This window comes from Callithrix jacchus, chromosome 14 (assembly GCF_049354715.1).
Source record: "Callithrix jacchus isolate 240 chromosome 14, calJac240_pri, whole genome shotgun sequence".
Lineage (NCBI taxonomy): Eukaryota > Metazoa > Chordata > Mammalia > Primates > Cebidae > Callithrix > Callithrix jacchus.
Window position 1 is genome coordinate 48,394,484 of NC_133515.1, and position 12,678 is coordinate 48,407,161.

The 12,678-nt window shown below is 41.1% G+C and overlaps 1 long non-coding RNA gene across 1 annotated transcript in view; it reads right to left on the reverse strand.

Moving 5' to 3' along the window:
• Positions 1-632: 632 nt before the first annotated feature.
• LOC144579282 (uncharacterized) overlaps positions 633-12,678 on the reverse strand; it is a 43,953-nt gene continuing 31,907 nt past the window's right edge. Inside the window, exon 3 of the long non-coding RNA XR_013526547.1 lies at positions 633-750. This is a non-coding gene — a long non-coding RNA (uncharacterized LOC144579282). The remainder of the gene's footprint in view (positions 751-12,678) is intronic.

A 12,678-nucleotide genomic window follows, 5' to 3' on the forward strand; every position in this document is an offset into this window, starting at 1 on the left:
ATAAACTCCATCTGTACTAAATATACAAAATTAACCAGGCAAGGTGGCACATACCTGTAATCCCAGCTACTTGGGAGGCTGAGGCAGGAGAATAACTTGAACCTGAGAGGCGGAGGTTGCTGTGAGCCGATATCACACCACTGCCCTCCAGCGTGGGCAACGAGAGCAAAACTCCATCGCAAAACAAAACAAAACAAAAACTCTTACAACTCTATAAGAAAAAAATGTGCAAAAAATTAAATACATACTTTATAAAAGATACACAAATGAAAAATAAGCATATGCAAAGATGTTCAATACAATGATTCAATAAAGAAATGCAAATTAAAGCCACAGTTAAACACCACTGTATATACATGCATTAGAATGGTTGAAATTATAAGACTGACAATATCAAACATTGGTGAGGATGGGGGTAAATGGAATTCTCATGCTTTGCTGGTGGGAGTACAGACGCTTTAAAAAAATAATATGGCTGGGCAAGGTGGCTCGTGCCTGTAATCCCAGCACTTTGGGAGGCTAAATTGGGAGGATCCCTTAAGCCCAGGAGTTTGAGACCAGCCTGGGCAACATAGTAAGATCCTGTCTCTAAAAAAATTGTTTTTAAATTAGCTGGGCATGGTGGCACATACCTGTAGTCCCATTTACTTGGGAGGCCGAGATGAGAGGATTGCTCCAGCACAGGAGGTCAAGGCTGTAGTGAGCTATGATCGTGCCACTTCAATCTAGCCTGTGCAACAGAGGAAGATCCTGTCTCAAATAAATAAATAAATAAATATAAATAAACAATGTGGCTGTTTCTTTTTCTTTTCTTTTTTTTGAGACAGTTTCCCTCTTGTTGCCCAGGCTGCAGTGCAATGGCATAATCTCGGCTCACCACAACCTCTGCCTCCTGGGTTCAAGTGATTCTCCTGCCTCAACCTCCCAAGTAGCTGGGATGCCTCTGTGTCCCCACCCAGATCTTATCTCAAACCGCAATCCCCATAACCTCCACATATCAGGGGATGAACTTGGTGAGAGGCGATTGGATCATGAGGGCAGTTTCTCCCACGGTGTTTTCATGATAGTGAGTGAGTTCTCACAAGATATGTTGGTTTTGTAAGGCAGTTTTCCCTGCTCTTGCTCACTCTCTCTCCTGCTGCCTTGTGAAGAAGGTACCTGCTTCCCCTTCCGCCATGACTGCAAGTTTCCCAAGGCCTTCCTAGCCATGCAGAACTGTGAGTCAATTAAGCCTCCTTTGTTTATAAATTACCCAATCTTGGATAGTATCTTCATAGCAGTGTGGAAATGGACTAATACATTCATCTTTCTAGCTAAAATGCAAATTCTCTGAAGGGAAGGAGTTATTGCAAACAGACTAGCCAATGTTGGTTCTCTTTGGTGGAAACCGTAGTCACTAAAGAAGTTTTTGGAAGTGGGTGAGGTTTATCTGCTTCGCACACCCTCCCTGTCCCATGATGTTGATGGGAAATCTCAATTCAAATTCTGCCACATATAAGAACATTCACTAAAAAAAGATCTTAATAACAAGTAAATGAAAGACAGTTTATAAAGCCTGCTCTTTAAGGCCCATGAAACCCCAGCTCTCTACCCTTTGAAGTGCTTTGGCCACTGTCTTATGTGAAAAGTTTGTCTAAGACAGACATGACAACATTCCAGAAACAAAACTCTGTTACCCCTGTACATGGCATTGGGCAGCCAGACATCCTCCTAACCAGTGGCTGGATGTAGGACCCGTTATGGATCAAGTCTCTGATGCCTTCCCTGAGGGTGCAGGCAACAGGCCTTCCTAGATTTTTCAACTCTATTTATGCAAGTGGTTTTAAAGTATTTTAGCCCCATCCTTACATCTCAAATATCTTCACTTTCACCCACTCAAGAGCCCACATTCACTATGCAGGCTACTAGCTGCTACTTGAATTAATAAAACCCCTTTCTGACATTCACTATGCTAAGCCAAGCATAGGGTACTAATCAAGATATGGATATCATTGGTGCTCACAGCAGCTGCCTGAACTTTCTAAGTGGAATGGAACTGGCCATGCCCTGATTGTGTTCTTGGCAAGAGATGCTGCCCTTAGAGTTGGAGCTTCTACCAAATAGCACACACTCAGTATCTTCTGTCTATGCTGAACTGTGTGAAAGTGAATTACAGATGTCTTACTGTGAACATAGCCTCTCTTAAACTCTTCCCCAAATGCCTGACTTCCAATAGATGCTTAGTATCTGGTAAGGAGTATAAGCCAAGCACATTAAGAACAGAGGGGTTTTAAGCAGAAAGAATGGAGGTTAATTGCTGATCCACTCTAGTGACTGTTTCTTTTGCCGTGCAGAAGCTGTGGAGTTTGATTAGGTCCCATTTGTCTATTTTGGCTTTTGTTGCCAATGCTTTTGGTGTTTTGTTCATAAAGTCCTTGCCTACTCCTATGTCCTGGATAGTTTTGCCTAGATTTCCTTCTCATGTACCCCAAAACCTAAAATCCAATAAAAAATTAAAAAAAAAAAGAAAAGAAAATTTTAGAAAGCTAAAGAATAAAAAAAAAAAAAAAAGAATGGAGGTTAAGGGAAGGATGGAGGGAGGAAGGAAAAAAGGGAAAGAAAGAGCAAATGAGCATTGGCCTAAACTGCTTAAAATTGTTACCTGTGTGGCTTTTAGCCCCCAGACCTTCCTTGCCTCTGAAGTTGCAGATACTTGACCCTGGGCTCAGCTTCTGGCGCAGCTTTTTGGGAGGCTTTGGGGACTGGTGGTTTTTTCAAACAGAACCAAAAATAAGGAAATGACTCTGTTTGTGAAAAGGCAAAATCACTCTGTATAAATAAAACTGGGGAATTTCTGGAGTGAAAAATAATTGCCAGAGGCTAACGAACAGCCTAAAATTAGTCCAATTAGACACAGAAGCAAGGCTCCTCAAGGTTTCTGAGTCTGCCATTTCAAGGAACCTTCACTCCTTCTCCTCCCATCACCTTCTGGATCCTTTCTTTTAAAAAGCCAGTCCTGGGGTCTTGGAGTTGGAGGCCCTCGGGGTTGAACTAAAAGGCAGGAAGGAGAAGTGATAGTATGAATAGACAGAGCACCTGGCAGCCCTGGGCCCCAAAGACCAGCCACCTACTATTCCCATCATTTCCAGTTTGTCTTTTTTTTTCTTTTGAGATAGAGTTTCTCTCTGTTTCTGTTTCTGGTTTTGTTGTGTTTTGTTTTTGTTTTTTGAGACAGAGTCTCTCTCTGCTCCCCAGGCTGAAGTGCAGTGGTGTGATCTCGGCTCACTGCAACCTTTGCTTCCCCAGTTCAAGCAATTCTCATGCCTCAGCCTGCTGAGTAGCTGGGATTACAGGTGCCCACCACCACATCCAGCTAATTTTTATATTTTTAGTAGAGACAGGGTTTCACCATATTGGCCAGGCTGGTCTCGAACTCCTGACCTTATGATCCACCTGCCTCAGACTCCCAAAGTGCTTGGATTACAGGCGTAAACCACCGCACCTGGCTGAAGGTGTTAGCTATTTTATAATAAGAGCCATTACTGCCAATCTATAATAATGGCAACTATTATTATTTCTATCTCACAGGTATATATGGTTTGGGCAAATACAATGAGCCTGAGTGAAATTAAGAATTGTGCATGACAGAGTAGAATGGTTAATTCTCACAGAAGGAAGGAGTCTTAAATTTCATCTAGCTCAACCTAAGGCCCAGTTAGCCTCATTGTCTTTTTTAGCTAGACTGATTAGACTAATAGAACAAGGTCTTGCCATAGTTAAAAGATAGAATTTTGTCAAAACCCTGATAATGTCTATACAGATAAGATTAAGAACCCTGGATGGGCGTGGTGGCCCATGCCTGTAATCCCAGCATTCTGGGAGGCTGAGACAGGAGGATCACATGAGCCCAGAAGTTCAAGACCAGTCTGGGCAACATGGCAAAATCCTGTCTCTAACGACAACAACAAAAAAAATTAGCTGGGCATGGTGGCATATGCCTGTAGTCCCAACGACTCAGGAGGTTGAGGTGGGAGAATCACTTGAGCCCAGGAGTTTGAGGCTGCAGTGAGCCATGATCAAGCCACTGCACTCCAGCCTGGGTAACAGAGAGAGACTGTGTCTCAAAAACAAAAACAAAAACAATTACAACAAACTCTAGTTCAAGTGAGCCAATCGTATTTGACTAACCTATTAAACTGAACCTCATTAAGAAGGTGAGATTTGAGCATAATCTGTAGGAGTAGAGAGCATTAGTCTTAAATGTATCTGCAGGAAGAATGTTACGGGGAAAGGAAACAATCAGGGCAAAGGTTCTAAAGCAGGAGTCTGCCAGGCGTTTTGGAGGAACAGCTGGATCAGAGTGAGCAAGGGGGAATACAGTGAGAGAGGAAGGCAGACAAGCAAATGGGGCCATGTTACGTGGGGGCTGTGGACCATGTCAATGACTTCAGTTTTTACTCTGTGTCAGACAGGGACCCAAAGCAGGGTTGTTGGGTTTTTGTTTTGTTTTGTTTTTGTTTTTTGATGCTTTGTCTCCCAGGGAAGAGTGCAATGGCATGATCTCAGCTCACTGCAACCTCCACCTCCCCGGTTCAAGTGTTCTCCTGCCTCAGCCTCCCAAGTAGCTGGGATTAAAGGCACCTGCCACCACACGCAGCTAATTTTTGTATTTTTAGTGGAGATGGGGTTTCACCAGATTGGCCAGACTGGCCTTGAACTAGTGACCTGAGGTGAACCACCTGCCTCAGCCTCCCAAAGTGCTGGGGTTACATACAGGCCTGAGCCACTTGAAGCAACGAGGTGACATCTGACTTTTGTTTCTAAGATCACTCCAGTTTTTGTGTTGGAAGTAGACCATCGATCAAGGGTAGAAAGGGGAAGACAAGTCAGGAAGCCCTTGTAGTATCCAGCAGAGAGAGAATGCATCTCTCAGCATGTTGGCTTTGTTCTCTCACACCGCTTTCTCCTGTTAAAGGAACTGTGTCTGCTGGTGGCTTTAGGCTCACATCCTCACAACTTATGACCAGAGGGCAACAGGCTTCTTCTGTTTAATTCAGACGTTGAAAATAAATAAGTAAAGTCCAGTGAAGGGCATGTACCCATTCTACATTCCACTTGCCACCCTACCACAGATCTAGCACACACAGAACTGGCACTCATTGAATGCATTCTGGAAAACAAATAAGTAGCATATGAACACACACTTCTGCCAGGTTGATTGTGTGAGATGGATTGTAGTGCATCGTTTACAGCCTCTTGCCCATTCTACTTTATGACCAATGGCTATATGTGCAAACTTGATTATATAAATCTCATGGGATGGCCAACAACCATGAGAGAAGCATACAGTCATAGCCAGAGAATTGGGTTCCTGGCCCCATTGCCATCATCTCGTTGAGTTATTCTTTCCTAGACAATGAGAAGACATAGATAGTTTCAATCTTAGGCAATGTATTTTGAATCACAGACAATGTTACGACATCAATGAAAGGAAGAAGCTACCTTTAAATATTTTACCAACATTTTTATCCAAAAGAATAAAGGCAGAATCATCAAGTAAGACATAGAAGAGGACGAGAGGACACAGAAAAAATAGGAAGTGTTGAAATCCAGCAGCCCAAGAATTGGATGTGTAGACATGTATTGTTTGACCAGCACAGTAGTGACCCACTGCTGATTTTAATTTTTTAAGTTATTGGCTGATATGAACAAATCAGGGTTTTTCTTTTTTTTTAATTTATGAGGAAAATAGGTTTAACTGACTCACAGTTCCACAGGCTTAACAGAAAGCATAATGGGAGGCTTCAGGGAACTTATAGTCACAGCAGAAGGCAAGGAGAAGCAAGGCACATCTTCCCATGGTGGAGCAGGAGTGAGCACGAGCAAGAGGGGAAGCGCCACACCTCTTAAACCATTGGATCTTAAGATAACTCACTATCATGAGAACTTTTCTTAGGAACTCAGAGCTCTAATTTCTAGTTAAAATGTTAGAGTGCTCCAGATATCTGGCAATGCTGAGCCACCTTTGCCCAGGCCCTGATCAGCAGGATTCCCTGGAGGAGGAACCTCTCATTCCCCACATACACTCTCCTTCTGAAATGTATAGTACCTCCTTAGTCCCCATAAAAAAAAATAATAATAAAACTTGAACCTTTAGTTTTTAAGTGTATTTTCTGAGACACAATACAAAATCCAGAATAGAGTTCTAGAACTAATATGGTAACAGAAATCTCAAACCACAGGAATGCAAAACTTATGAGTAAGAACAGAGACATTTTCAATTAGGTGCATTTATATCATAGAACAAGTATGAAATAGGCTAATGTGTTAATTTTGGCACATCTATCTTGAATAGGACCTTTAGTCTTGCAAATCACAGAGATAAACTTAGAGTCATTCAAAGCTATTAGGATTATTAGCTCCTACATAAGAACAGCAGGATTAATAACCTCCAGCCTCAGTGGAAACCAGTTCTTTGGCCCAGGTCTGTCCTTCTAAGCCATAATTACAAAATGTCTAGGGTGGAGACATCAGAACCAGGAACTGGAGTTGACTCAAATTATGAACCAAAAATTCAAAGGAATCACACTCATTTGTGAAACCCAGTACTCACATGTATTATGTTTTTCTAAATTGTGTACTCATCCAAAAAGCTTTCCATGAAATCCAGTAAAATATTACTGAACTAACATGAACTATAAGCGAACCAATGTTTTCTAAAGTGATGAACCAGAACATTAGAATATTATCTGAACTAAACCAGTATTTTTGTTTGCATATCTTCTGATAAATATCTTTAAATGTTTACATATTTCTGTTTTGCTTATTGTGCATATCAAAACTGCAAGAAACAATATTTCAATCAATAATTAACTCTTGGTCAGGTGCAGTGGCTCACGCCTGTAATCCCAGGACTTTGGAAGGCCGAGGTGAGTGGATCATGAGGTCAGGAGTTCGAGACCAGCCTGACCAACATGGTGAAACCCCGTCTCTACTAAAAATACAAAAATTAGCTGGGCGTGGTGGCGCATGCCTGTAATCCCAGCTACTCAGAAGGCTAAGGCAAAAGAATCCCTTGAACCTGGGAAGCGAAGGTTGCAGTGAGCCAAGATTGCACCACCTGTACTCCAGCCTGGGCGACAGAGTGAAACTCTGTCTCAACTAATAGCAAGAATAATAAAAATAATAATAATCTCTTAAATTCTGGCAGATACTGCTAGTTGCTTACCAAATACCCATTCCATCCTCTTTCTTTAACAAAACCCAGATTTATTCAAGGAGACAATGTATTCAACTTCCTTTTCCTAACCTCCCTTGGAACCACATGTGGCCACTTATCTAAGTTTCAAACTATGAGATTTAAGTGGAAGTTGAGTGGAACTTCCAGGAAAACTTTTTGCCATGAATGCATTCTACATTCTTCCATCTTGGAGTTCAGTTGTATGGCTATAGCTTCAGTATCAGATAAATGTAAGGATGGAAGCCATGCACAGAGAATGACAAAACAGAACCAGAAGAGATAAGAACATTGTTGACACCCTAAAGTTCCAAATTTCTTTCACAGATAAATAAATCTTTATTGTATATGAGCTAATGTTTTGGGGATTTTTTGTTATATGTAGCCACACCTTATCCTAACTGATAAAGAGAGCACATACTAATATTATAGAAAGCAACTCAGTACGTGTTTTTAAATCAACAAATATTCATTGAATACCTACTATGCACCAAGAATTGCTTTAAGAATACTGACATAACTCCTGCTCTCATGGAACACATCAGAAATAAAACTTAGCTTGGCAACTAGATGCAGACTCAGCCCAACTAGTAACTAATACAGTCTTTGTACTTGGAGAAGTCACTTGACTTTTCTAAGCCTTAGATGCTTCTTGTGCAATATCCTGAGGTTTGACCACATTTTTCTAAGGTCACTTCCAGCTCTCTCATTCCATGGTTTAGTTGGTTTTCATAGAAAGTCTGTCATTTCCTTGCTACCCGTAGAGACTTACCCATCCTAAGTCCCCAAAAGCCAGTGAATATCTATATTCCTGCATAATGGAGCAGGAAAACAGAAAAGAGGAACAGAGATGCAAATCTGGAGCTGCCACTCTGGCAGCCTCACAAGGCAGATCCCATCCTTAGGTGGATTTTCATTTGGCCCTCAACATACTCTTAAATTTGGATGAGTTGTCTAGATTTTTAAAAGAGGTATTTTCACATAAAGATATGGGTTTCCAGCTTCTCTGAAACTTTCCTAGAAGATCTGACAACACCAGGTTTTCTTGCATGGTCACAGGAGACAGGAGCAGAGTTCTCTAAACAAGGCAAGTTGTGTCTGTCCCCACCCCTTCCAGTTATCTTGCACCCATGTCATTTTGTCTCCCTAGAGAGCCTTTGTTGGTATATGAGTTTAAGGCTCTGTTCCAGGCAATGTGGCCTCATAAGAAAATGACAAGCCAGTCATGATTGTCTAATTTCAGGATCTCCTGTGTAGTGTCAGCTCTGCTTTAATAACTCTGCTAGAGTATGTATTAGATTCCACAGCCAGGAGTGAGAAAGACCAAGAAACAACACAAATGACATCTAAGAACCCCCAAAAGGCTCAGGAATATTCAGTACCAGCTACTTCTAGAAGCAGAAGATTAAGGTAGGGCTAGCACAGGAATACTGGTTGAAAACTAGATTAAAAAGCAGTTCACTCCTAAGACTAAACCAAGAAGTTGAACCCCTGAATAGACCAATAACAAGGTCTGAAGTTGAGGCAGCAATTAATAGCCTACCAAGCAAAAAAAGTCCAGGACCAGACAGGTTCACAGTTGAATTCTACCAGATGTACAAAGAAGAGCTGGTACCATTCCTTCTGAAACTATTCCAAACAATACAAAAAGAGGGAATCCTCCCTAACTAATTTTTGAGATCAGCATTATCCTGATACCAAAACCTGGCAGAGACATAACTAAAAAAGAAAATTTCAGGCTGGTATCCATAATGAACATTGATAAAAAAAAATCTTCAATAAAATACTGGCAAACCAAATCCAACAGCACATCAAAAAGCTTATCCACCACTATCAAGTCAGCTACATCCCGGGGATACAAGGCTGGTTCAACATACACAAATCTATAAACGTAATCCATCACATAAACAGAACCAAAGACAAAAATCACATAATTATCTCAATTGATTCAGAAAAGACCTTCAACAAAATTCAGCAGCCCTTTATGCTAAAAACTCTCAACAAACTAGGTATCAATAGAATGTATCTCAAAATAATAAAAGCTATTTATTACAAACCCACAGCCAATATCACCGAATGGGCAAAAACTGGAAGCATTCCCTTTGAAAACTGGCACTAGACAAGGGTGCCCTCTCTCACCACTCCTATTCAACACAGTATTGGAAGTTCTGGCCAGAGCAATCAGGCAGGAAAAAGAAATAAAGGGTATTCAATTAGGAAAAGAGGAAGTCAAATTGTCTCTATTTGCAGACATGATGTATATTTAGAAGACCCCATCGTCTCAGCCCAAAATCTCCATAAAGCTGATAAGTAACTTCAGCAAAGTCTCAGGATACAAAATCAATGTACAAAAATCACAAGCATTCCTCTACACCAATAACAAACAAACAGAGAGCCAAACCATGAGCAAGCTCCCATTCACAACTGCCACAAAGAGAATAAAATATCTAGGAATACAATTAACAGAGGATGTGAAGGACCTCTTCAAGGAGAACTACAAACCACTGCTCAAGGAAATAAGATACAAACAGATGGAAAAACATTCCATGCTCATAGTTAGAAAGAATCAATAGCATGAAAATGGCCATACTTCCCAAAGTAATTTACAGATTCAATGCTATCCCCAGCAAAATACCAATGACCTTCTTCACAGAACTGGAAAAAACCACCTTAAATTTCATATGGAACCAAAAAAGAGCCCACATAGCCAAGACAATCCTAAGCAAAAAACACAAAGCTGGAGGCATCATGATACCTGACTTCAAACTATACTACAAGACTACAGTAATCAAAACAGCATGGTGCTAGTACCAAAACAGAGATATAGACCAATGGAACAGAACAGAGGCTTCAGAAGTAATGCCACACATCTACCACCATCTGATCTTTGACAAACCTGACAAAAATAAGCAATGGGGAAAGGATTCCCTGTTTAATAAAGGGTGTTGGCAAAACTGGCTAGCCATGTGCAGAAAGCTGAAACTGGATCCCTTCCTTACACTTTATACTACAATTACCTCCAAATGGAGTGAAGATTTAAACATAAGACCTAACACCATAAAAACCCTAGAAGAAAACCTAGGCAGTACCATTCAGGACATAGGCATGGGTAAAGACTTCATGACTAAAACACCAAAAGCAATGGAAACAAAAGCCAAAATAGACAAATGGTATCTAATTAAACTTAGGAGCTTCTGCACAAAAAAAGAAACAATCATTAGAGCAAACCAGCAACCAAGAAAATGGGAAAAAATTTTGGCAATCTACCCATCTGACAAAGGGCTAATATCCAGAATCTACAAAGAACTTAAACAAATTTACAAGAAAAAAACAAACAACCCAGTCAAAAAGTGGGCAAAGGATACGAACAGACATCTCTCAAAAGGAGACATTTATGCAGCCAACAAACATGAAAAAATGCTCATCATCACTGGTCATTAGAGAGATGCAAATGAAAACCACACTGAGATACCATCTCACACCAGTTAGAATGGTGATCATTAAAAAATCTGGAGACAACAGATGCTGGAGAGGATATGGAGAAATAGAAACACTTTTACACTGTTGGTGGGAGTATAAATTAGTTCAACCATTGTGGAAGACAGTGTGGTGATTCCTCAAGGATCTAGAACGAGAAATACCATTTGACCCAGTAATCCCATTACTGGGTATATACCCAAAGGATTATAAATTATTCTATTATAAAGACACATGCACACATATGTTCATTGCGGCACTGTTTATAATAACAAAGACTTGGAACCAACCCAAATGCCTATCAATGATAGACTGGATAAAGAAAATGTGGCACATATACACCATTGAATACTATGCAGCCATAAATAAGAATGAGTTCATGTCCTTTGCAGGGACATGGTTGAAGCTGGAAACCATCATTCTCAGCAAACTGACACAAGAACAGAAAACCAAACACTGCATGTTCTCACCCATAAGTGGGTATTGAACAATAAGAACACATGGACACAGGGAGGAGAACACCACACATTGGGGCCTGTTGGAGGGTGGGGGGCTAGGGGAGGGATAGCAGGGTGTGAGGGGATTGGGGAGGGATAACATTAGGAGAAATACCTAATATAGGTGATAGGGGGATGGATGTAGCAAACCACCATGGCATGTGTTATACCTATGTAACAATCCTGCACGATCTGCACATGTACCCCAGAACTTAAAGTATAAAAAAAGAAAAAGAGCTGGGCATGGTGGCTCAAGCCTGTAATCCCAGCACTTTGGGAGGCCGAGGTGGGGGGATAACGAGGTCAAGAGATCGAGACCATCCTGGTCAACATGGTGAAACACCGTCTCTACTAAAAATACAAAAAAATTAACTGGGCATAGTGGCGCGTGCCGGTAATCCCAGTTACTCAGGAGGCTGAAGCAGGAGAATTGCCTGAACCCAGGAGGCGGAGGCTGCGGTGAGCCGAGATCGCGCCATTGCACTCCAGCCTGGGTAACAAGAGCGAAACTCCGTCTCAAAAAAAAAAGAAAAGAAAAGAAAAAGAAAAAAGCAGTTCAAGGATATTTCCACTTTGGCTAAGATGGAATAGCAGAGACCAAATTTACTCTTCTTCCACCAAATGCAACTTACAATATAGACAAATATATGAAATAGTTGTTCTGAAGACATGGGCTGTAAGGCAATGAGGTATAGCAATCCCTGAGAGACAGGAAATAAGCAAAATGAGCTCTTTGAGTGCCCGGGCTTGAGAAAGTTTCCAGGTCCACCCAAGATTGGCAGAATATACATTCTTTATTAGTACACAAAAAAAATTTACCAAAAGAGTCCAATTCTAGGCCATAAAATGAATTTAAATAATTTAAAAGGATTCAAGTTATACAGAGTATGATCTGTGACCAAAATGAAATTAAAATAGAAATCAATAAGAAAAAATATGCCTTGATAACTCTGCACACTCTCCCTCCCATCCTCTTTCCTTCATTTTTCTGCACCGCCACAGTGGTGTGCATGAATGTCCTGGGTGATGCTCTCAAGAACATCAACAATGCCGAAAAGAGAGGAAAATGCCAGGTTCTTATTAGGCTGTGCTCTGAAGTCATTGTCCAGTTTTCTTTTTCTTTTTCTTTTTCTTTTTTTTTTTTTTTGAGAGTCTCTTTCTGTCACCTATGCTGGAGTGCTGTGGCACTATCTCGGCTAACTGTAACCTCCGCCTCCCAGGTTCAAGCTATTCTCCTACCTCAGCCTCCTGAGTAGCTGGGATTATAGGTGCACACCACCGTGCTCGCCTAATTTTTGTATGTTAGTAGAGATGGGGTTTCACCATGCTGGCCAGGCTGGTCTTGAACTCCTGACCTCATGACGCACCCACTTTGACCTCCCAAAGTGCTGGTATTACAGGTATGAGCCACAGTGCCCAGCCATCATCTGGTTTTTAACTGTGATGATGAAGCATGGTTACATTGGCGAAATTGAAATCATTGATGAT